Below are 27015 nucleotides of genomic sequence, written 5' to 3' on the forward strand. Positions count from 1 at the left end.
TGTATCTATCAGAATAGCTTTAGTAGAATAGGTATTGTTTCTTTAAATGTTTGATAGAATTCCCCTGGGAAGCCATCTGGCTCTGGACTTTTGTGTCTCAGGAGGTTTTTGATGACTGCTTCAATTTCGTCCCTGGTTATCGGCCAGTTCAGATTTTCTATTTCTTCTTGTTCCAGTTTTGGTAGTTTGTGGTTTTCCAGAAATGTATCTATTTCTTTTAGATTGCCTAAATTATTGGCATATAGGTGCTCATAGTATGTTTTTAAAATTGTTTGCATTTCCTTGGTGTTGGTGGTTCTCTCTCCTTTCTCATTCATGATTTTACTAATTTGAGTCTTCTCTCTCTTCTTTTTAATAAGGTTGGCTAATGGTTTATCTATCTTATTAATTCTTTCAAAGAACCAACTCCTGGTTCTGTTGATCTGTTCCACAGTTCTTCTGGTCTCTTTCGTTGAGTTCTGCTCAAATCTTTATTAACTGTCTTCTGTTGGGTGTAGGATCTATTTGCTGTTTTTTCTCTAGCTCCTTTAGGTGTAAGGTTAGCTTTGGTATTTGAGTTCTTTCCAGTTTTTGGAGGGATACTTGTATTGTGATGTATTTCCCTTTTAGGACTGCTTTTGCTGTATCCCATAGATTTTGAATGGTTGTATCTTCATTTTCAGTAGTTTCCATGAATCTTTTTTTTATTATTTTTTTAAATTTTTATTTTTTATTTATGAGAGAGAGAGAGAGAGAGAGAGAGAGAGAGAAAGGAAGAGAGAGAGGCAGAGACATAGGCAGAGGGAGAAGCAGGCTCCATGCACCAGGAGCCCGACATGGGATTCGATCCCGGGTCTCCAGGATCGCACCCTGGGTCAAAGGCAGGCGCCAAAACCGCTGCACCACCCAGGGATCCCCGCATGAATCTTTTTAATTCTTCTCTAATTTCCTGGTTGACCCTTTCATCTCTTAGCTGGTTGGTCCTTAACCTCCACGTGTTTGAAATCCTTCAAAGATTTCAAGTATTAAGAAGATACTAGCCAATAGGATCCAACAGTACATTAACAAGCTTATTCACCCCCAGTCTCGCTGCTTCTCGTTGGTTGCTGTTCTGAGCTTTTTGCTTGATTTGCAGTACTCGAGTTCACTGCCATGTCCTCTGAAGAAGGGATGCTCTTCTTGGGAGGGCTGAACTTCAACACCAATGAGCAGGCTTTGTGAGACCACTTCAGCAGCTTTGGTCCTATCTCTGAGGTGGTTGTTGTCAAGGACCGGGAGACTCAGCGATCCCGGGGTTTGTTTCATCACCTTCACCAATCCAGAGCATGCCTCAGATGCCATGAGACCCATGAATGGAGAGTCTCTGGATGGTCGCCAGATCCGTGTGGATCACGCGGGCAAGTCGGCCAGGGGAACTAGAGGGTGTGCTTTTAGGGCCCATGGGCGTGGTCGCAGCTACTCTAGAGGTGGTGGGGACCAGGGCTATGGGAGTGGCAGATATGACAGTCGACCTGGAGGATATTGATATGGAAGGTCCAGAGACTATGGAGGCAGAAGCCAGGGCAGTTATGGCCGCCACTCAGGAAGAAATTACAGAGACAATTATGACAACTGAGATGAGGCATGTGCACCTAAAGTAGATACACAAGGAATAAAACTTCTGATCCAAGATCATCCTTCCAAATGGCTGTATTTATTAAAGATTTTTGGAGCTGCACTGACACATCTGTTCTAGTACATCAAGTTCTATTTTTTAACTGAGCTCCAGAAGTAGTTTGTTATAGAGACATTTTAGAGAACACTCCATGTGATTTCTAAAATTTTCTCCCATTTAAATACTAATCCTGGGACATTGCAGATGCTGGGTATTTTTCCCCTACCTGTTTTTCAGTTTGGGCTCTCAGGATTACTGATTGTGACTAAAAAAAAAAAAAAAGTTCAGACTGCTTTAAAAACAAATAATGTGCATTTAGGGAGATTTAAAAGCCTGATGTGATTAGGCTTTTATCATCATTAGGAAGCAATTTCCAAATGCTAATACAAGAAATCATTGACATGATTAGAGGCCGTTTTCTTTTTTTTTTTTCTCTAAATTTTATTTATTTATGATAGTCACAGAGAGAGAGAGAGAGAGGCAGAGACACAGGCAGAGGGAGAAGCAGGCTCCATGCACCGGGAGCCCGATGTGGGATTCGATCCCGGGTCTCCAGGATCGCGCCCTGGGCCAAAGGCAGGCACCCAACCGCTGCGCCACCCAGGGATCCCTTCTTTTTTTTTTTAATTCAAGGTTACCACCCTGAGTATACAGAAGTTTCTTAAAAATATTTGTGAATGTATTTTTAGTACTGGAAGAAAAAAGATCTGTTGTCTCATTTAGCATTTTAGGATGTTCTTCACGGAGTTGATTAAAAAGTTGAAACACACACACACACACAAAAGATTATTCACTACGACCAAGTGGGATTTATCCCCGGGACACAAGGCTGGTTCAACACTGGTAAAGCAATCAATGTGATTTATCATATCAACAGGAGAAAAAACAAGAATCATGTGATCCTCTCAATAGATGCAGAGAAAGCATTTGACAAAATACAGCATCCGTTCCTGATCAGAACTCTTCAGACTGTAGGGATAAAGGGAACATTCCTCAGCATCTTAAAAGCCATCTACGAAAAGCCCACAACAAATATCATTCTCAATGGGGAAATACTGGGACCTTTCCCCTAAGATCAGGAACACGACAGGGATGTCCACTCTCACCACTGCTATTCAACGTAGTACTGGAAGTCCTCGCCTCAGCAATCAGGCAACAAAAAGAAATAAAAGGCATTCAAATTGGCAAAGAAGAAGTCGAACTCTCCCTCTCTGCTGATGACATGTGCTATGAGTATTCATGAACAAGGTTTTGTGTGGACATATGTTTTTGTTTATATACTTAGGAGTGGAATTGCTGGATTATGTGCTATTTTACATCCCTATGAGCAGTGTATGAAGGTTCTAATTTCTCAACATTCTTTCCAACACTTGGTATTATCTGTTTTTTTAATTATAGCCATCCTCGTGGGTGTGAAGTGTAGTATCTTACTATGGTTTTGATTTCAATTTCCTTGATGGCGAATAATGTCTAGCAGTTTTTTTTCATGTGCTTATTTGCCATTTGTTTATCTTCTTTGGAGAAATGTCTGTTCACATTCTTTGCACATCTTTAATTATTTGTGTCTTTATTACTGAATGGTAAGAATTCTTCATATATTCTGGATCATAGATATGATTTGCAAATATTTTCTCTGATTCTATGGATTGTCTTTTCACAAGACAATCTTGATAGTGCTATTTGTAACATAGGAGTTTTTAATTTTGATAAAGTCAAATTTATCCATTTTGGGGATATTTTTGCTTTTGTGTCACATCTTAATAAACATTGCCTAGTTCAAGGTCATGAAGATTTATCCACATGATTTTGTCTAGGAGTTTTATAGTTTAACTCTTTCATTTAAGTCTTAATCTATTTTATTTATTTTTATTTTTTAGAATAACAAAAAATATTTTACTAAAACATAAGATTTACATAAGTTTCCAGACAAGCCATACAAAATGGTCACAAGCTTTTTCTTGAAGGAAGGATTCTACACTTGACAGCAAAGTCACGATGTTATTAGTGAGGACTGTGATGTTTGTTTACTTTTCCCAGTTTGGTTCAAACAAACAAGCTTGTCCATCTACAGCATCTAAATAAATTTAGACTTGGCTAGAGAGCATATTCTAAAGAACTGGTTAGCTGCTTTTAACTGATGCAATTAGATGACCAATTAAAAGGGGGAAAGAAGCCCATAAAATTAAAACTACCACTCCCCCTCAAAAAAAAAAAAAACACCCATACCTCTGCAGCTGACCCTGACAACTACCTTCATTCCCAGTGCTTTATACTTAAACCATGATGGGCGAAATGAATAAAAGCAGAGAGGCCACTGCTTTTAAACGTTTCACAACAATCCAGATGGTACTTCTAGCCTCTACTCATGCTTTACAACAGTGAATCAGGACAAGACATAGATTTGCTAATGTGCATTTATTTATTTTTTTAAGATTCTGTTCATTTATTCATGAGAGACAGAGAGAGAGAGAGAGAGTCAGAAACACAGGCAGAGGGAGAAGCAGGCTCCTTGCAGGGAGCCGACGAGGGACTTGATTCGGGGTCTCCAGGATCAGGCCCTGGGCTGGAGGTGGCGCTAAACCGCTGAGCTACCTTGGCTGCCCGCTAATGTGCATTTAATCACCAAAGGACTGAAGATGTCTGAGCTTTTATTCTGTAATGTTTCTAAGACTGTGTCTATTAAATGCAAACAAAAAAGGAAGAAGTCTTGGCAGAACAGGAGAAGCGATGCACACTTGATGATTGGATTAATTTTAAATATTATTCACGGCATATAGCCTAGTCCATGCTCAAGCTGTTTCTAAGGCTTGGGCTTCTTTGGTCTTCCATTGCCCCGCTACATCATTTGCTAATGGATCATCTGGATTGGGAGCACTTAACAAAGCCTGGATCGATAGCAGAACTGTGCAGATCTGCAGTGCTGGGGACCACTTATCTATCAAAATATCTAAACATATTCTTCCCAACTTGTCTACGTTAGGATGATAAATTTTGGTCATGAAACGTACTTGAGGGGCTGCCATCAGGTATTCTTCTGGAAGGAATAGTTTGTTTAAAAGTCCCTCCCTCAAGGGGGGAATCCTAGGGGCCTGCAATGACCACAAGAAAATAATGGGCATTGCTCTCATCTGGTTCTGCTTTAATGCCAGGAGCTTGTTCTGCCAGCAAACGCTGGGTTTCCTTGATTATCCTGCAGGGCAGCACGGCCATCTTGTCAGATCCCGAGTTCGGCCTCTGATCTCTGACTCTGGCTCCACTCGCCTCACGCACGAGTCAAGTCTTAATCTATTTTAAATTAATTTTTATATATGGTGATATGTAGGTGTCCAACTTCATTTTCTTGTGGATATTCAGTTGCTCTAGCACTGTTGTTTGATTTAATTTGATTTAACTATCTTCGCACCCTTGTTGAAGACTAATGGACTATAAATGTGAGAGCTTATTTTTGGGTTCTCAATTCTATTCTGTTTACCTATATGTTTATCCTTATGCCAGTACCACACCATCTTGATTATTATAGCTTTCTAGTAAGTTTTGAAATCAGGAAATTGTGAGTTCTCCCACTTTGCTTCTCTATTTCAAGATTATTTTGGCTATGCATTTCTAAATGAGTTTTCACATCAGCTTGTCAATTTCTGAAAAGAAAGCTGGGATTTTCATAGCAATTGCATTCAATTTGTAGGCCAATTTAAGGAGTATTGCCATCTTAATCATATTATATCTATAAAAACATATTTTGTGCCAGTCTCAGCCTGTTGATAACCTGTGTTGTGGCTGGACCAGCTCTGATCTCTGTGGTTCTTACTATGATTGCAAGATGCCCTTAGCAGTAACGATCAGGAAATTCTGAGACAAGGGTTATTACTTACAAGTTCTAGAAATTACATAGCCCATGTAGAGGCACACAGCAAGATCTAGTAATGGTGGGGGAAGAGAGAGAAGGAAAGAGAGTGCTTGCACACCCCGGACTAGGGTTCTGCTTCTGTTGAGCTTGAGGGGAGGAACCTAGGGTTTTGTGGGCTCATTCCTTATTGGTGAATTTAAAACCTAAAAGCAAGAATTTAAAGTATGGGAAGAGATAAAAAACAGGGAAGAGAAAAAATTAGCCCAAATGATCAGTTATCAAAATCCACCAAGGAGAGATGGAGGGGGTGGGGGGACTAGCAATGTGTTTAAGTCAGACAATTGCATTATGAAAAACAAAACAAAACAACAACCTGTTAGGGATTTAATTATAACATGGTATGTCTTTTATTTAGGTCTTTAATTTTTTTCAACAATATTTTATAGTTATCATAGTATGGTCTTTTTTTTATCTTATATTTCTATTGTTATATTTATTCCTAAGTATTTTTTAATAGAGCCATCAGTCTTGATCACTTTCAATTTCTTGCTTATGCTTACATGTTTTGATTATGGCCTTACAAAAAAGATGACCTTATTAAGCCTTGCCAACTTTATCTCCTAACTATTTCTTGAATTGGCATTTTCATTATAATGTCTACTACCACTGCCCAGGTTTGAGATCTTATCTTTTGCTTGGGTTACTTATGGGACTTTTCTAACTGGTCTGCCTATCTTTAGTTTTACTCCCTTCAAATTCACCCTCCCATACAATGACCAGAATGATTTATTTAAAATTCAATTCTTGATTATAGTTCTGGGTAACATGGTTATGTGACTGCTACTCTTTGTCTCTCAGTGAACGCAATCATAAAATCTGGATAGAGTGCATGGCACAGCTATTTGAGAATTCTGAAAAGTAAGCAGCTTAAGGCAGATTGGAGAAGATCAAAGTTTGAGGAACCAGCAAACCAGTGGAGAATTTCTACTTTTTCTGCTCTCAGACTCTCCAATCTGAACTTAAGGAGCTGAAAACCTGGAAGTGAGCACTATAATACAGAGAACTCCAAGAGAATTCTCTAGTTCTGGCTTAGAAAATGAGGGGGCAGAAATCCCCCATGTTTTTCCTTATTTATGTCTTTTCTCACATCCCAATCCCTAGGCAACTATGCAGTGACAGCAATTATACTTGCAATGGGTACCTTCAGGAACCAATAGTCTTAGAGAGATGACCCTTAATTATTATTTGATGCAGCTGTGGCCACAGTGAGTAGAGCCACACACTGTTGCTTTTTAATATCTCTGTCCTTCCACTGTTTGTCTTCAGAGGTGGCACAATTGCAGAAGTGAACAGTTTCTGACCACAAGACTGAAAGAAAGTCCCAAGAATTGGATAGTACTGGGGAGAGGTTGTGCTCAGGAAGGTGACCTCAAAGTTTTTTTTTTTTTTTTTAGAGATTTTCAAACAACTTTCCTTTTTTTCTTTGCAAATAATTTTTTAAAAAAGATTTTATTTATTTTTTCATGAGAGTCACACAGAGAGAGGCAGAGACACAGGGAGAGGGAGAAGTAGGCTCCCCTTAGGGAGCCTGATGTGGGACTCCATCCCAGGACCCCGGGATCATTCCGTGAGCCGAAGGCAGACCCTCAAACACTGAGCCACCCGGGTTCCTCTGTCTTTTATTTTTTAAAAATATTGTATTTATTTTAGAGAAAGAGCATGAGTGGGGGGAGGGGCAGAGGGAGAGAGAGATTGAGAATCCCAGGCTCCACACTGAGCATAGAGCCCAATGCAGGGCGCAATCACCCAGGACCCTGAGATCAAGAACTGGGCTGAAATCAAGAGTTGGATGCTTAACTGACTGAGCCACCAACATGCCCCTCAAAGTTTTTATTGTTCTTTATTTATGAGCTTCTGGGTATGTGCCACTATCCTGTGTATAAATTGATCAGATCCTAATTAGCATACCAAAGAATTTGAGAACTGAGTTGACCGACCACGTAGTGACACACATACCCTAGGCAAAGCTGAAGAACACTGCAAAAGTTTTGAAAACTTAACTGACATTGGACCATGAGCCCACAGAAGGCTAGTGGGAATGTGTGGCATGAACCTAATCAGATTGACTGCTAAGGAAAACACATGTTTTTCCATACAATTTAAGCAAGTCCTAGGGTTTTATAATGTCATAGTCAAAATATCCAGGAAACACTCTGGAATTAACAGGCATACAAAGAACCGTGTGTATCTCACTTACATGGCAAAGACAACAGATATCAATTACAAGAGGAGATGAATATTGCAATTATCTGACAAAGACTTTAAATCAGCTACTATTAAAAAACAAACAATTGCAAACACCCTTGGAACAAATATTAAAATACAAAGACTCGGAGGGGCAGGCCAAGGGGGTGGAAGAGTAGGGTCCCCAAGTCACCTGGCCCCACCAACTTACCTATATAACTTTCAAATCATCCTGAAAACCTAAGAATTTCACCTGAGATTTAAAGAGAGAACAGCTAGAATGCTAAAGAGAGAAGAGTTTGCGCTTCCAAGAAGGTAGGAAGGCGGGAAAAAAAATAAAAAAGAATCCAGTGGGGGAGGGGCCCTGCGAAGGGCCGGGCTAAGGCCAGGGGGCTAGAGCCTCCCAGGACAGGAAAGCCAAGGCCCGGAGAAGCAGGAACTTTAAAAATCCGTACCGGATTCTTCCCAGACGGAAAGGTACTTAGCAGGGACGTCGGGCAGGATCACAGGAGGGGCAGTGGAGCCTCCAGTTTCCTGCATTCACTAAATAGAGGAAGTGCACCCCAGGGGACAGCGCGCCACAGACTGTGGGCAGAGCTTGGTAAAGGGCTGGAGCGCACACCCCGTGGGGATTTGGGGAGAAGCCAGTGGGTCAGGCCGGGGCTCCAGACAGAGGGGGCTGCGCCCTGCTGCCTTTGGGAGCCACGGCCCCAAGGAGCACGATTCCAGCAGCACAGGCCCCAGATCTCAGGGCGCTGGGGGAGATAGCCCAGGATTCTGTGCTCCCCCGGGACAGGCAGAGGAGAGGAGGGCCCAGGATAGCAAGGAGCTCCTGTCGCCGGGCACCCCCAAACTGTGCAGACCAGCACACCCGCGCCCGGGAGCATCCAGGCCAGTGTGGACTGGGAGACTGTAGTAGTTACTGCAGGAGCTGACTCCAGAGCTGGAAGGCTGGCTGACGCCAGTGTTGTTCTTCCTCCTGGTGTCACCCTGTGCCTGGGACTGAGCGGGTGGGGGGGGGGCAGGGGTCTCACAGGATAAACAGCTCCCAGTGAGCTGTGCACCTGGCAGTAGGCAGGGCAGCTCCCCGAGGTGCACACACCTGAGAATCAGCACAGCAGGGCCCTCCCCCATAAGACCAGCTGGAAAGATAGGGGAAGAGCAAGTTCTTGACCACACAGTGCTGGAAAACTCGAGGGAAGTACAGTATATAGAAACAGAGGATACCCCTGCTTTTTCCCTTCTTTTTTTTTTTGTCTTCCTTTTTTTTTTTTTTTGAGTACAACTAGTTTTTTAGCCAGTCTGCATTGAGCAAAATGACTAGAAAGAATAACTTGCCACAAAGAATCAAAAACAATACTCTCACCCACAGAGTTATAGAATTTGGATTACAATTTGATGTCAGAAAGCCAATTCAGAAGCACAATTACAAAGCTACTGGTGGCTCTAGAAAAAAGCATAAAGGATTCAAGAGACATCACGACTGCAGAATTTAGATGTAATCAGGCCGAAATTAAAAATCAATCAAATGAGATGCACTCCAAACTGAAGGTCCTAATGATGAGGGTTAATGAGGTACAAGAAAGAGTGAGTGATGTAGAAGACAAGTTGATGGCAAGGAAGGAAGCTGAGGAAAAATGAAAAACAAAAGATCATGAGAAAAGGTTAAGGGAAATAAATGACAGCCTTAGAAGGAAAAAAATCTGCATATAATTGGGGTTCCAGAGGGCGCTAAAAGGGACAGAGGACCAGAAAGCATATTTGAACAAATCATACCTGAGAACTTCCCTAATTTGGGGACGGAAACAGGCATTCAGATCCAGGAGGTAGAGAGATCCCTCCCTAAAACCAATAAAAACCAACAACACCTCGACATTTAATCGTGAAAATTGCAAATTCCAAAGATAAAGAGAAAATCCTAAAAGCAGCAGGAGACAAGAGATCCCGAACTTATATGGGGAGAAATATTACATTAACAGCAGACCTCTCCACAGAGACCTGGCAGGCCAGGAAGGGCTGGCAAGATATATTCAGGTCTTAAATGAGAATATGCAGCCAAGAATACTTTATCCAGCAAGGTTCTCATTCAGAATAGAAGGAGAGATAAAGAGCTTCCAAGACAGACAGAAACTGACCACCAAACCAGCTCTGCAAGAAATATTAAGGGGGCACCCGTAAAAGAAAGAGAAAGCCCAAAGAAATAACCCACAAAATCAGGGACTGAATAGGTATTATGATGACACTAAATTCATATCTTTCAATACTAACTCTGAACATGAATGGGCTTAATGATCACAACAAAAGACACAGGGTTTCAGACTGGATAAAAAAGTAAGACCCATCTATTTGCAGTCTACAAGAGACTCATTTTAGACATAAGGACACCTCCAGCCTGAAGATGAAAGGATGGAGAACCATTTACCATTCAAATGGTCCTCAAAAGAAAGCAGGGGTAGCAATCCTCATATCAGATAAATTAAAGGTTATCGCAAAGACTATAATTAGAGATAAAGAGGGACACTATATCATACTTAAAGGATCTATCCAACAAGAGGACCTAACAATCATGAATATTTATGCCCCTAATGTGGGAGCTGCCAAGTATATCAATCAATTAATAACCAAAGTAAAGACATACTTAGATAATAATACACTGATACTGGGAGACTTCAACACGGCACATTCAGCAAATGACAGACCTTCTAAGCACAACATCTCCAAAGAAACAAGAGCTTTAAATGATACACTGGGCCAGATGGATTTCACAGATATTTACAAAACTTTACATCCAAACGCAACTGAATACACATTCTTCTCAGGTGTACAAGGAACTTTCTCCAGAATACACCACATACTGGGTCACAAATCAGGTCTCAACCGATACCAAAAGATTAGGATTGTCCTTGCATATTTTCGGGCCATAATACTTTGAAACTTGAACTCAAGTATAATAAGAAATTTGAAATAAACTCAAACACGTGTAGGTTAAAGAGCATCCAGCTAAAAGAAGAAAGGGTCAACCAGGAAATTAGAGAAGAATTAGAAAGATTCCTGGAAACTAATGAGAATAAAGGTACAACTGTCCAAAGTCTTTGGAATACAGCAAAAGCAGTCCTATGAGGGAAATACATTGCAATATAAGCATCCTTCAAAAAATTGGAGAAAACTCAAATACACATGCTAACCTTGCACCTAAAGGAACTGGAGAAAGAACAGCAAATAAAACCTACACCAAGCAGAAGGAGAAAGTTAATAAAGATTTGGGCAGAACTCAATGAGATAGAGACCAGAAGAACTGTAGAACAGATCAACAAAACCAGGAGTTGGTTCTTTGAAAGAATTAATAAGATAGATAAACCATTAGCCAGCCTTATTTAAAAAAAAGAAAAAAAAGAGAAAAGACTCAAATTACTAAAATCACCAATGTAAAAGGAGAGATCACAACCAATACCAAGGAAATACAAACGATTTTAAAAACATTATGAGCAGCTATATGCCAGTAAATTAAGCAATCTAGAAGAAATGGACACATTTCTGGAAGACGACAAACTGCCAAAATTGCAACAGGAAGAAATAGCAAACCTGAACAGGCCACTAACCAGGAAGGAAATTGAAGCAGTCATGGAAAACCTCCCAAGACACAAAAGTCCAGGGCCAGATGGCTTCCCAGGGGAATTCTATCAAACGTTTAAAGAAGAAACATTACCTATTCTACTAAAGCTGTTCTGAAAGATAGAAAGGGATGGTATACTTCCAAACTCGTTCTATGAGGCCAACATCACCTTAATTCCAAAGCCAGACAAAGACCCCACCATAAAGGAGAATTATAGACCAATATCCCTGATGAACATGGATGCAAAAATTCTCAACAAGATACTAGCCAATAGGATCCAACAGTACATTCAGAAGATTATTCACCATGACCAAGTGAGATTTATCCCAGGGATACAGGGCTGGTTCAACACTCGTAAAACAATGTGATTCATCATATCAGCAAGAGAAAAAACAGGAACCATATGATCCTCTCAATAGATAAAGAGAAAGCATTTGACAAAGACAGCATCCATTCCTAATCAAAACTCTTTAGACTGTAGGGATAGCGGGAACATTCCTCAGCATATTAAAAGCCATCTACAAAAAACCCACAGCAAATATCATTCTCAATGGGGAGACACTGGGAGCCTTTCCCCTAAGATCAGGAACACGACAGGGATGTCCACTCTCACCACTACTATTCAACATAGGGCTAGAAGTCCTATCCTCAGCAATCAGGCAACAAAAAGAAATAAAAGTCATTCAAATTGGCAAAGAAGAAGTCAAACTCTCCCTCTCTGCAGATGACATGATACTGTACATAGAAAACCCAAAAGACTCCACCCCAAGATTGCTAGAACTCATACAGCAATTTGGCAGTGTGGCAGGATACAAAATCAATGCCCAGAAATCAGTCGCATTTCTATACACTAACAATCAGACTGAAGAAAGAGAAATTAAGGAATTAATGCCTTTTACAATTGCACCCAAAAGCATAAGATACCTAAGAATAAACCTAACCAAAGAGGTAAAGGATCTATACCTTAAAAAATACAGAACACTTCTGAAAGAAATGGAGGAAGACACAAAGAGATGGAAAAATATTCCATGATCATGGATTGGAAGAATTAATATTGTGAAAATGTCAATGTTGCCCAGGGTAATTTACCCATTTTATGCAATCACTATCAAAATACCATGGACTTTCTTCAGAGAGTTGGAACAAATCATCTTAAAATTTGTGTGGAATCAGAAAAGACCCCAAATAGCCTGGGGAATATTGAAAAAGAAAACCAGAGCCAGGGGCATCACAATGCCAGATTTCAGGTTGTACTACAAAGCTGTCATCATCAAAACAGTGTCGTACTGGCACTAAAGCAGACACATAGATCAATGGAACAGAATACAGAACCCATAAATGGACCCTCAACTCTATGGCAAAGTAATATTCGACAAAGCAGGGAAGACTGTCCACTGGAAAAAGGACAGTCTCTTCAATAAATGGTGCTGGGAAAATTGGACAGCCACGTGCAGAAGAATGAAACTAGACCATTGTCTTACACCATACACAAAGATAAACTAAAAATGGATGAAGGATCTAAATGTGAGACAAGAATGCATCAAAATCCTAGAGGAGAACACAGGCAACACCCATTTTGAACTTGCCCACAGCAACATCTTGCAAGATACATGTATGAATGCAAGGGAAACAAAAGCAAAAATGAACTATTGGGACTTCATCCAGATAAGAAGCTTTTGTACAGTAAAAGACTCAGTCAAGAAAAGTAAAAGACAACCTTCAGAAAGGGAGAAGATATTTGCAAATGACCTATCAGATAAAGGGCTAGTATCCGAGATCTATAAAGAACGTATGAAACTGAACACCCAAGAAAAAAAATCCAATCATGAAATGGGCTAAAGACATGAACGGAAATTTCACCAGGAAGACATAGACATGGCCAACAGGCACGTGAGAAAATGCTACGCATCCCTTGGCATCAGGGAAATCCAAATCAAAACTACAATGAGATACCACTTCACACCAGTGCCAATGGTGAACATTAACAAGATAGGAAACAACAAACGTTGGAGCAGATGTGGAGAAAGGGGAACCCTCTTGCACTGTTGGTCGGAATGTGAACTGAGGCAGCCACTCTGGAAAACGGCGTGGAGGTTCCTCAACCAGTTAAAAATAGAACTGCCCTATGACCCAGCGGTTGCACTTCTGGCGATTTGCTCTAAACATAAAGATGCAGTGAAACGGCAGGATCCCTGCAACCCGATTTTTCTAGCAGCAATGCCCACAATAGCCAAACTGTGGCAGGAGCCTCGGTGTCCATCGAAAGATGAATGGATAAAGAAGATGTGGTGTATGTATACAATGGAATATTACTCAGCCATTAGAAACGACAAATACCCACCATTTCCTTCAACGTGGATGGAACTGGAGGGTATTACACTGAGTGAAGTAAGTCAATCGGAAAAGGACAAACATTATATTGTCTCATTCATTTGGGGAACATAAAAAATAGTGAAAATAGTGAAAGGGTATAAAGTGGAAAGGAGAGAAAATATGTGGGAAATATCAGTGAGTGTGACAGAACATGACTGACACCTAACTCTGGGAAACCAACATGGCTAGTGCAAGGGCGGTTGGGCAGTGGGATGGGTGACTGGGTGATGGACACTGAGGAGGGCACTTGATGAGATGAGCACTGGGTATTATGCTATATGTTGGCAAATAGAATTCCAATAAAACACATACCAAAAAATTACAAAGCCTCATCCAATAAAGAGAAGATATAAAGGAGTAGAAATCAAGTGGAAACTTTAGAATTAAAAAAAAGAATAACAAATTTTAAAAACCTCATGGGTAGACAAAATTCGCAAGTGAGATGTTAGAAGACAGTAAACTTGAAGATAGATAAAGATTGTGCAATATACACAACAGAGCAAAAAAAAAAAAAAAAGATTAGCCTCCAAGACTTGTGAAACAGTTTAATAACAGGTCTATCAGTTGTGCCATTGGAGTTTCAGATAGAGGAGAAAGACAGAAGTGCTGAAAGAGTCTTTGAAGAAATAGTGGCTGAAAAATTGAGAATTTTGTTGAAAGACACCAACAAACAAATTCAAGAAAATGAGTAAATTCCAACCAGGATAAACCATAAGAAATCCATAGATAGATACATCATGATTAAATTGATGAAAAATAAGACAAAAGAATCTTGAAAGCATCCAGAGAGAAAAAAATGCATTGTATATAGGGGAACAATGATTTGAATGGCTGCAGATTTATTATCAGAAATTCTAGATGAGAAGGAAGCAACATGAAAATTTTCAAGTATCGAAAGATTTGTCAGCCCATAATTCAATATCCAACAAAAAATATCCTTTAGGGATGAAGATAAAATTTAAAATACAATTCAGATGAAGGAAAACTAAGTAAATTCACTGTAAGCAGACAGGCTGAAAAAGAATTGGTAAAAAGGACTTTCTTCCTATAGAAATGACATTTTACCAAAAGGGAAATTTGAACATTGGGAATGAAAAAAACAGAAGTAAATACCTGGGTAAATGTAATAGACTATTTTTCTTCTTTTGAGTTTTTACCGAATGTAATACAATATTTTCTGAAGTGATTTTCATTATATGTAGATGTAATACATAAGACAATGATAGCATAAAGTGGAGAGGGTAGAGGGCCCAATATGCTGGTAAGGAATTTATACTGCAATTGAATTGGTAAAATGTTGATTGTAAATAGACTTTGAAAGGTAGGTATTTTGTAATCTCAGAGCAACTACTAGAAGTTATACAAAGAGATGTCAGCATCATAATAGATGTATTAAAATTAGATACTTAAAAATGTTCAAATCTAAAAGACTGGAAAAGGGAATCAGGAATAATACCAGAGAGACCAAACAGAAAAATAGTAAAATGGCAAATCATGATCCAGTCATATCAATAATTATACTAACTGGTCTAAACATATCACTTAAAAGACAGATTGTGGGGCATCCCGGGTGGCTCAGCGGTTTAGCACTGCTTTCAGCCCAGGGCCTGATCCTGGAGACCCAGGATAGATCGAGTCCCATGTCAGGCCCCCTGCATGGAGTCTGCTTCTCCCTCTGCCTGTGCCTCTCTCTCTCTCTCTCATGAATAAATAGAATATTAAAAAAAAGACCCAACCATATGCCAATGACAGAAACTAACTTCAAAAATAATTACATGGATAGGTTAAAAGCAAACGAATGAAAACAGATACCATTCGAAACTAATCAAAAGAAATTTGAATGATGTTAATATAACATCAAAATTGACTTCAGAGAAAGGAAATTGTCAATTAATTATGCATAATTAAACAGGAATATTATATATGAATACAAATGTCAATTCATGAGAATATATAGTAATCCAAACTATGTTTACTCTTAATAAGTTCAAAATACAAGAGGCAAAAATTGACATAGCTGAAAGAACAGACAAGTCTACAATTTCAGCTTCAGTAATTGATGGAAAATAGCAGACAAAATCAGAAAGGATATTGGAACACCGTCAATCCACTGACTGCAACTGACATTTATAAAATACTACACACAAGAACAGTAGGAATACACACTCTTGTCAAGTGCACATGGAACATTCACCAAGACAGACCATATCCTAGGTCACAAAATAAGTCTTTTTTAAAAGTTTTAATTTAAATCCCACTTAGTTAACATACAGTGAAATATTAGTTTCAGGTGTGTAGTATAGTGATTCAACAATTCCATACACTACCTTGTACCTGTCACCTATTTAACCCATTCACCCACCCACCTTCCTTCTGGTAACTATCAATTTATTTCTGTAGTGAAGAGTCTGTTGATCAGAGATATTGCCCTGTAGCTCTTTTTTTTAATGGAGGTTTTATCTGGTTTTGGTATCAGGTTTAGTGCTGGCCTCCTGGAATTATTTTAGACTTTTCCTTCCTTTTTTATTTTTTGAAATAGTTTGAGAAGAATAGCTATTAACTCTTTAAATGTTTGCTACAATTTGCCTGTGAAGCCAGGTGAACTGGACTTTTCTTTGTGGGGAAATTTTTGATTATTGATTCAATTGCTTTGCAGGTTATTGGCCTGTTCAAATTTTCTATTTTTCCTGTTTCGGTTTTGGTAAGTTATATGTTTCTCTGAATTTATCCGTTTCTTTAAGGTTGCCCAATCTGTTGGCATATAGTTTTTCATAATACTCTCCTATGATTGCTTGTATTTCTGTGGTGTCGGTTGTCATTTCTTCTCTCTCATTTGTGATTTTTTGGGTCCTTTCTCTTTTCTTTTTGATATGTCTGGCAAGAGGTTTATCAGTTTTATTAATTTTTTCATAGAACCACATCTGGTTTCATTGATTTGTTCTTTTGGGTTATTTTTAGCTTCTATATCATGTATTTTTGCTCTAATCTTTATCATTTCCTTCCTTCTGGTGGCTCTAGGCTATATTTGTTGTTCGTCGCCTAGCTTCTTTATGTGTAAGGTTAGGTTGTTTGAGATATTTCTTGCTTTTCGAGGTTGGCCTGTATTGCTATACATTTCCTTCTTCGAACCACTTTTGCTGAATCCTAAAGATTTTGGATAACTGTGTTGTCTTATTTGCTTCCATGTATTTTAAAATTTTTCATTGATATCCCAGTTTAGTATCATGTCATTTAACCCCCATGCATTTGTTATCTTTCCAGATGTTTTCCTGTGGTTGGCTTCCAGTTTCATAGCATTGTGGTCAGAAAAGATGCATGGTATGACTTTGATTTTCTTGAATTTGTAGAGGCCTGTTTTGTGCCCTAATATGTGATCTGTTCTGGAGAATGTTCTATATACCCTTGAAAAGAATATATTCTGCTGTTTTAGGATGGAATGTTCTTTTTTATTTTTGGAATGTTCTTAATATATCTGTTAAGTCCATTTGTCCCCATGTGTCATTCAAAGCCATTATTTCATTTTCTGTTTAAACAATCTGTCCATTGATGTAAATGTGTTGTGTTAAAAATTTAACATCCATGATAAAAATGACCAATAAACTAAGAATAGATGTAAACTTTCTCAACCTGATAATGATTATCTCCAAAAATCTACATGTATTGTACTTAATGGTGAAAGACTGAAGATGTTCTTCCTAAAATTAGGAACAAGGCAGATATTCACTTTTACCAGTCTTATTCAACATTATACTGGAAATTTTAAGCAGTGTAATGAGACAAGAAAAATAAGTAAAAAGAATACAGATTAGAAAGAAAGGAATAAAATTGACCTTTTTTTGCAGATGGCATGATTATGTTGTAGAAAATCTCAAAGAATCTACAAAAAATACCCCTCCTAGAACTAATATATTGTTTAGCAAAATCACAGAACACAAGATAAATACACAAAAATCAATCACAGTTCTATATTCTGGCAATGTACAAGGAAATTAAAGCTTTAAAATGCCATTTATAATAGCTCTTAAAAATGAAATGCTTAAGTATAAATCTATTAAAACATTTATAAAATCTATGTGATGGAAAATACAAACTACTGATGAAAGAAATCATATAAATTGATAGGCATCATGTTTATGGAATGGAGGTGTCAACTTAGTAAAGATATCCCTCCTCAAATTGGTCTGTAAATTTAACTCAATACCAGTCAGAGTCCTAGCAGGTTTTCTTCTTGTAGATATAGACAAACTGACTGTAAAATTTACATGGGCAAATGACCTAGAGTAGCTAAGATAATTTTGAGAAAAAATAAGGAATCATATTAAAGACTTACTATAAAACTACAGTAATGAATATGGTATGTTATGATGAAGAAGAGAAAGAACAATTTATGAATAGAGAGTCCAGAAATAGACCCATACAATTATGGCTGTAGGTATAAAAGCAATTCAGTGATAAAGGCAGTCTTTTCAATACATGGCATTAGAACAATTAGACATCCACATAGTAAAAAATGAACCTTCATATAAACCTTACATTAGGGGATCCCTGGGTGGCTCAGTGGTTTAGTGCCTGCCTTTAGTCCAGGGCATGATCCTGGAGTCCCAGGATCGAGTCCCACATAGGGCTCCCTGCATGGAGCCTCTCTGCCTGTGTCTCTGCCTCTGTGTGTGTGTGTGTGTGTGTCTCTCATGAATAAATAAAATCTTTTTTAAAAAATAAATGTTGCATTATACAAAAATTAACTCAAAGTGAGTTATATATCTAAAATTAAAATATAAAACTATAAAACCTTTAGAATTCAACATAAAATCTTTATGACCTGGGGTTAAATTGGATTTTCTGAGCAGCAGTGCTATTGACATTTTAGGCCAGATAAATAATTCTTTGTTTTGGGAATTTTCCTGTGCATTGTAGGACACTTAGCAATTTCTCTGGCCTTTATCCATTAAATACCAGTAGCACCCCCCTCTCATGCTATGACAACAAAAAATGTGCCTAAACAATTGCCCAGTGTCCCTGGGGCAAAGTTATCCCTGGTTGAGAACTACTGAGTTAGAGGAGGAATTTTTAGATATGACACTAAAGGTGCAATCCATAGAAGAAAAAAATGAATTATTCTTTCTATAAAAATGTAACATTTTTCCTCTGAAAAATATTCTTGAGAGGATGAGAAGACAAACTACGGACTGGTGAAAGATATTTGTAAATCATATATCTGACAAAAAACTTGGATGCCGAATATATAAAGAATTCTGAAAACCCAACAATAAGTAAATGAAAAACACAATTACAAACACAGGGAAAAGAATTTGAACACTTAACCAAAGAGGATTTAAGTATGACAAGCACATAAAAAGATTTTTAACATCATCTATGATGTTTTTTTTGTTTTTTTTTTTTAATTAACTTTTATTGGTGTTTAATTTACCAACATACAGAAAAACACCCAGTGCTCATCCCGTCAAGTGTCCACCTCAGTGCCCGTCACCCATTCCCCTCCAACACCCGCCCTCCTCCCCTTCCACCACCCCTAGTTCGTTTCCCCGAGTTAGGAGTCTTTATGTTCTGTCTCCCTTCCTGATATTTCCCAACATTTCTTTTCCCTTCCTTTATATTCCCTTTCACTATTATTCATATTCCCCAAATGAATGAGAACATACACTGTTTGTCCTTCTCCGATTGACTTATTTCACTCAGCATAATACCCTCCAGTTCCATCCACGTTGAAGCAAATGGTGGGTATTTGTCGTTTCTAATTGCTGAGTAATATTCCATTGTATACATAAACCACATCTTCTTTATCCATTCATCTTTCGATGGACACCGAGGCTCCTTCCACAGTTTGGCTATTGTGGCCATTGCTGATAGAAACATTGGGGTGCAGGTGTCCCGACGTTTCATTGCATCTGAATCTTTGGGGTAAATCCCCAACAGTGCAATTGCTGGGTCGTAGGGCAGGTCTATTTTTAACTCTTTGAGGAACCTCCACACAGTTTTCCAGAGTGGCTGCACCAGTTCACATTCCCACCAACAGTGTAAGAGGGTTCCCTTTTCTCCGCATCCTCTCCAACATTTGTTGTTTCCTGCCTTGTTAATTTTCCCCATTCTCACTGGTGTGAGGTGATATCTCATTGTGGTTTTGATTTGTATTTCCCTGATGGCAAGTGATGCAGAGCATTTTCTCATGTGCTTGTTGGCCATGTCCATGTCTTCCTCTGTGAGATTTCTCTTCATGTCTTTTGCCCATTTCATGATTGGATTGTTTGTTTCTTTGGTGTTGAGTTTAATAAGTTCTTTATAGATTTTGGAAACTAGCCCTTTATCTGATATGTCATTTGCAAATATCCTCTCCCATTCTGTAGGTTGTCTTTTAGTTTTGTTGACTGTATCCTTTGCTGTGCAAAAGCTTCTTATCTTGATGAAGTCCCAATAGTTCATTTTTGCTTTTGTTTCTTTTGCCTTTGTGGATGTATCTTGCAAGAAGTTACTGTGGCCAAGTTCAAAAAGGGTGTTGCCTGTGTTCTCCTCTAGGATTTTGATGGAATCTTGTCTCACATTTAGATCTCTCATCCATTTTGAGTTTATCTTTGTGTATGGTGAAAGAGAGTGGTCTAGTTTCATTCTTCTGCATGTGGATGTCCAATTTTCCCAGCACCATTTATTGAAGAGACTGTCTTTCTTCCAATGGATAGTCTTTCCTCCTTTATCAAATATTAGATGGCCGTACATTTCAGGGTCCACTTCTGGGTTCTCTATTCTGTTCCATTGATCTATGTGTCTGTTTTTGTGCCAGTACCACACTGTCTTGATGACCACAGCTTTGTAGTACAACCTGAAATCTGGCATTGTGATGCCCCCAGCTATGGTTTTCTTTTTTAAAATTCCCCTGGCTATTCGGGGTCTTTTCTGATTCCACACAAATCTTAAAATAATTTGTTCTAACTCTCTGAACAAAGTCCATGGTATTTTGATAGGCATTGCATTAAACGTGTAAATTGCCCTGGGTAACATTGACATTTTTACAATATTAATTCTGCCAATCCATGAGCATGGAATATTTTTCCATCTCTTTGTGTCTTCCTCAATTTCTTTCAGAAGTGTTCTATAGTTTTTAGGGTATAGATCTTTTACCTCTTTGGTTAGGTTTATTCCTAGGTATCTTATGCTTTTGGGTGCAATTGTAAATGGGATTGACTCCTTAATTTCTCTTTCTTCAGTCTCATTGTTAGTGTATAGAAATGCCATTGATTTCTGGGCATTGATTTTGTATCCTGCCACGCTACCAAATTGCTGTATGAGTTCTAGCAATCTTGGGGTGGAGGCTTTTGGGTTTTCTATGTAGAGTATCATGTCATCGGCGAAGAGGGAGAGTTTGACTTCTTCTTTGCCAATTTGAATGCCTTTAATGTCTTTTTGTTGTCTGATTGCTGAGGTGAGGACTTCCAGAACTATGTTGAACAGCAGTGGTGAGAGTGGACATCCCTGTCTTGTTCCTGATCTTAGGGGAAAGGCTCCCAGTGCTTCCCCATTGAGAATGATATTTGCTGTGGGCTTTTCGTAGATGGCTTTTAAGATGTCGAGGAAAGTTCCCTCTATCCCAACACTCTGAAGGGTTTTGATCAGGAATGGATGCTGTATTTTGTCAAATGCTTTCTCTGCATCTAATGAGAGGATCATATGGTTCTTGGTTTTTCTCTTGCTGATATGATGAATCACATTGATGGTTTTACGAGTGTTGAACCAGCCTTGTGTCCCAGGGATAAATCCTACTTGGTCATGGTGAATAATTTTCTTAATGTGTTGTTGGATCCTATTGGCTAGTATCTTGTTGAGAATTTTTGCATCCATGTTCATCAGGGATATTGGTCTGTAATTCTCCTTTTTGGTGGGGTCTTTGTCTGGTTTCGGAATTAAGGTGATGCTGGCCTCATAGAACGAATTTGGAAGTACTCCATCTCTTTCTATCTTTCCAAACAGCTTTAGTAGAATAGGTATGATTTCTTCTTTAAACGTTTGATAGAATTCCCCTGGGAAGCCATCTGGCCCTGGACTCTTGTGTCTTGGGAGGTTTTTGATGACTGCTTCAATTTCCTCCCTGGTTATTGGCCTGTTCAGGTTTTCTATTTCTTCCTGCTCCAGTTTTGGTAGTTTGTGGATTTCCAGGAATGCGTCCATTTCTTCTAGATTTCCTAATTTATTGGCGTACAGCTGTTCATAATATGTTTTTAAAATCGTTTGTATTTCCTTGGTGTTGGTAGTGATGTCCCCTTTCTCATTCATGATTTTATAAATTTGAGTCTTCTCTCTCTTCTTTTTAATAAGGTTGGCTAATGGTTTATCTATCTTATTAATTCTTTCAAAGAACCAACTCCTGGTTCTGTTGATCTGTTCCACAGTTCTTTTGGTCTCGATATCATTGAGTTCTGCTCGAATTTTAATTAACTGTCTTCTGCTGGGGGTGGGGTCTATTTGTTGCTTTTTCTCTAGTTCCTTTATGTGTAAGGTGAGCTTTTGAATTTGAGATCTTTCCAGTTTTTGAATGTATGCTTGTATTGCGATGTATTTCCCCCTCAGGACTGCTTTTGCTGCATCCCAAAGATTTTGAACGGTTGTATCTTCATTTTCATTAGTTTCCATGAATCTTTTTAATTCTTCCTTAATTTCCTGGTTGACCTTTTCATCTTTTAGCAGGATGGTCCTTAACCTCCACGTGTTTGTGGTCCTTCCATATTTCTTGTTGTGATTAAGTTCTAATTTCAAGGCATTATGGTCTGAGAATATACAGGGGACTATCCCGATCTTTTGGTATCGGTTCAGACCCGATTTGTGACCCAGTATGTGGTCTATTCTGGAGAAAGTTCCATGTGCACTTGAGAAGAATGTGTATTCAGTTGAGTTTGGATGTAAAGTTCTGTAGATATCTGTGAAATCCATCTGGTCCAGTGTATCATTTAAAGCTCTCGTTTCTTTGGAGATGTTGTGCTTAGAAGACCTATCCAGGGTAGAAAGAGCTAGATTGAAGTCACCAAGTATAAGTGTATTATTATCAAGGTATTTCTTGAGTTTGGTTATTAATTGGTTTAAATATTTGGCAGCTCCCACATTCGGGGCATATATATTGAGGAGTGTTAAGTCCTCTTGTTGGATAGATCCTTTGAGTATGAGATAGTGTCCCTCTTCATCTCTCACTATAGTCTTCGGGGTAAATTTTAATTTATCTGATATAAGGATGGCAACCCCTGCTTTCTTTTGAGGACCATTTGAATGGTAAATGGTTCTCCAACCTTTTATTTTCAGGTTGTAGGTGTCCTTCTGTCTAAAATGAGTCTCTTGTAGACAGCAAATAGATGGGTCCTGCTTTTTTATCCAGTCTGAAACCCTGCGCCTTTTGATGGGGTCATTAAGCCCGTTCACGTTCAGAGTTACTATTGATAGATATGAGTTTAGTGTCATCATATCTATTCAGTCCTTGTTTTTGTGGATTGTTCCACTGAACTTCTTCTTAAAGGGGAATTTTAAGAGTCCCCCTTAAAATTTCTTGCAGAGCTGGTTTGGAGGTTGCATATTCTTTCAGTTCCTGCCTGTCTTGGAAGCTCTTTATCTCTCCTTCCATTTTGAATGAAAGCCTTGCGGGGTAAAGTATTCTCAGTTGCATGTTCTTCTCATTTAGGACCTTGAATATATCCTGCCAGCCCTTTCTGGCCTGCCAGGTCTCTGTGGAGAGGTCTGCTGTTACCCTAACCCTCCTCCCCATAAAAGTCAGGGACTTTTTTTCTCTTGCTGCTTTAAGGATCTTCTCCTTATCTTTGGAATTTGCAAGCTTCACTATTAAATGTCGAGGTGTTGAACGGTTTTTGTTGATTTTAGGGGGGGATCTCTCTATTTCCTGGATCTGAATGCCTGTTTCCCTTCCCAGATTTGGAAAGTTTTCAGCTAGGATTTGTTCAAATACATATTCTGGCCCTCTGTCCCTTTCCGCGCCCTCAGGAACCCCAATTAAACGTAGGTTTTTCTTCCTCAGGCTATCATTTATTTCCCTTAATCTATCCTCATGGTCTTTTAATTGCCTGTCTCTTTTTTCCTCAGTTTCCCTCTTTGCCATCAACTTGTCTTCTATGTCACTCACTCGTTCTTCCACCTCGTCAAGCCTCGTGGTTAGGACTTCTAGCTTGGATTGCATCTCATTTAATTGATTTTTAATTTCTGCCTGATTAGATCTAAATTCTGCAGTCATGAAGTCTCTTGAGTCCTTTATGGTTTTTTCTAGAGCCACCAGTAGCTGTAAAATAGTGCTTCTGAATTGGCTTTCTGACATTGAATTGTAATCCATATTTTGTAACTCTGTGGGAGAGTGGGCTGTTTCTGATTCTTTTTTTTGAGGGGTTTTCCTTCTAGTCATTTTGCTCAGTGCAGAGTGGCCAAAAACAAGTTGTATTGGGAAAAGGAGAAAAAGAGAGAGAAGGAAGAAAAAGAGAAAAAGAAAAAAGAGAAAGAAGAAAAAAATAGGGGAAAAAGAGAAGAAAAAGAAAGAAAAAGAAAGAAAGGAGAAAAAAGAAAAAAGGGGGGGTGGGGGAAGCAATCATAAATCAAGAAGAAAGAGAGAAAAAAAAAGCACAAAACAAAAACAAAAACAAAAACAAAAACAAAAAAACAAAAAACAACAACAACAAAAAAAATCCACGGGGGAGTATCTTCCGATTCTGTGTAGTTTAAGTCCCTTGACTTCCCCTGGAACTGGTCCGTCTCGCTGGTCTTCTGGGGGAGGGGCCTGCTGTGCTGATTCTCAGGTGTGAGCACTTGGGGGAGCTGCTCTGCCCCTGCCTGGTGCAGGGCTCGGTGGGGGTTGTTCACCCCGTGAGGCCCCGGGAGGAAGCCACAGTGGCGGGGGCAGCTCTGGGACCCTGGAGTCAGCCCCCGCCGTAGCTCCGGGGCTCTCCTTCTGCAGGGCCTGGGGGCTCCGGGGCGGGGCCGCTGATCTGCTCAGTTCCAGGCAGGAGCGTCCTTGCTGTCCTGGGCCCTCCCGGCCTCTGCCTGTCCCGGGGGAGGCCGGATCCTGGGCTGTGTCCCGGCGCCCTGTGCTCCGGGGCCTGCGCTGTTGGATTCGCGCTCCCGCCCCGCAGCCCCCTCCGCGGAGCCGCCGCCCGAGCCCCTCCGAGCTGTTCCCGGAGCCGCGCAGCCCCCTCCGCGCGGAGCTTCTTCCTCTGCCGGAGCCGCCGCCGCCGAGCTGTTCCCGGAGCCCCGCAGCCCCCTCCGCGGAGCCGCCGCCCGAGCCCCTCCGAGTTGCTCCGGGTCCCGCCGAGCGCTGCAGCCCTTAGGGAGCTCGGCGCATCTCCCCGGGCGCAGTTCCTCTGTTACTGTCCCAGGGAGCCCGAGGGCGTCCCCGCCTCTCTGGGGATCCTGCTCCAATTCCCGGGGAGCCCCTTTCCGCGGGGAAGGTCGGTGCAGCTCCTGCTCCTCCGGGACGGGGCTCTCCTGTCCTGGGGACACTCGCCCCGGCCTCAGCCCGGCTCCTCGCGGCCCCTCCCCCTCGGAGGCCTTTTGTTCCTTTATTTCTTTTTCCCCGTCTTCCTACCTTGATAGAAGCGCGAACTCTTCTCACTGTAGCGTTCCAGCTGGTCTCTCTTTAAATCTCAGGCCGAATTCCCATCATCTATGATGTTATGATGAGGTTCCTCTAAACATCTCGTAGAATGGCTAAAGTAAAATTACTAAATTCCAAGAGCTGGTGAGGATGTAGAGCAAGTAAAACTCTCAAATGTTTCTAGTTTGGATGCAAAATGGGACACTCTAAAAAATAGTTTGGAAGTTTCTTATTAAATTGAAACATGCATTATGATATAACCCAGCAATTCTACTCCTGGGTATTTATCTTAGAGAAGTGAATACAATAGCCTGAATATTAATGTTTATAACAGCTCTATGCATAATTGTCCCAAACTGGAAACAACCTAAAGGTTCTTTGGTAAATAGATAAACAAATATATCCATACAATGAAATACTATTCAGCAATGAAGAAGAACAAACTTGATTCACATGACAACTTGAAAGAATCTGAAAGCCTTTATACTGAGTTTAATAAGCTTATCCCAAAATGTTACATATTCTATGACATTCTTGAAAGGTCTAAACTGTAGGGATGGAAAATAGTTCAGAGATTAGAGTTAGGGTTAAGGAATATGTCTTTAAATCAGGAATGACTCAAGAAATTTACTGGGGCAGTGGAAACTGTTCTGAATCCTGATAGTAGTAGTGGTTACATGAATGCCTATATGTGTGAAAATTCACTGAATCATACACCAAAAAAAGCAATTTTACTGTATAATAATTTTACTGTATAATAAAAAAACAAGACAAATTGTATTCTGATGGTAATTCACTGGCCTACAGGATTAGTCTAAGCTCCTTAATATGAATTACAGAGCCCACTCTGGTGGTAGTTCCTCAGCAACAGGGCTGATTCCTTCATAAAGCCTAAGAATGTCATTTTTATGTGGGTAGACTGAAATGTGGTCCTGAAGGTCAGAACTTTTCTTTTGGGCAGCCCAGGTGGCTCAGCAGTTTGGCGCCACCTTCGGCCCAGGGCATTATCCTGGAGACCCGGGATTGAGTCCCATGTCAGGCTCCCTGCATGAAGCCTGCTTCTCTCTCTGCCTGAGTCTCTGCCTCTCTCTCTGTGTGTGTCTCTCATGAATAAATAAATAAAATATTTATAAAAATACTTTTTTGTCTTTCAGATTTTAATATTGGAGAGTCAAGGATTTATAAGATCTGAGTTCTCACTCTGGGTTAGCATTTTTGTGGAATCCTGGTCTAATACAGTCTCAGTGACCTACCTATGAAATGTGACCAATAACTGCCCCCACCCCCAGAGTCCCTGTTTGGCCAGTAATTGAACTGATTTTGATCCTAATTGAGCCTAACCCATTTTTTCATCTGAACAAAACACTTCTTCCCACCTCAAAACGTTTTGGAACGGAGAGGAGTTACGTGATAAATGTCTTAGTGGGGGGCAGATTTTGTTTTCAAATGTTTTTCAAGGTGCTTTTTGCACTTATGCATCTATTTAGCAGTCTGGGCTGTACTCCTCTACCTCATTTCACCTTTCCAGTAACTAATTCATTTACTTGAAATCTGGATCCTGCAGAAAATTGAATTCTAGAACAATTACAGTTACAGTGGTAGATATTTCCCCACAGGATTGCCTTGAGTTGTGGTTAGATTTTAGAATTTTCTGTGGTAGCTGTTTCAGTGTTAGGGTTATCTTGATGGAGACTCTTGGCTTTGTGCTGCTGCTGTCCTCTTAACCT

At 39.8% G+C, this 27015-nt stretch overlaps 1 protein-coding gene and 2 pseudogenes across 1 annotated transcript in view; 2 read left to right on the forward strand and 1 right to left on the reverse strand.

The window, feature by feature from the left end:
* Nucleotides 1-17087, forward strand: part of CCNB3 (cyclin B3) — a 110402-nt gene extending 93315 nt beyond the window's left edge. The window contains exons 13-14 of the transcript XR_005985679.1: nucleotides 16364-16408; nucleotides 16969-17087. The gene's annotated coding sequence lies outside the window, so the exon portion shown is untranslated. The remainder of the gene's footprint in view (nucleotides 1-16363; nucleotides 16409-16968) is intronic.
* Nucleotides 1132-1594, forward strand: LOC121483003 (annotated as a pseudogene).
* LOC121483004 lies at nucleotides 4387-4843 on the reverse strand (annotated as a pseudogene).
* Nucleotides 17088-27015: the final 9928 nt, after the last annotated feature.

This window comes from Vulpes lagopus, chromosome X, assembly GCF_018345385.1.
Source record: "Vulpes lagopus strain Blue_001 chromosome X, ASM1834538v1, whole genome shotgun sequence".
In the NCBI taxonomy this organism is placed as follows: Eukaryota; Metazoa; Chordata; class Mammalia; order Carnivora; family Canidae; genus Vulpes; species Vulpes lagopus.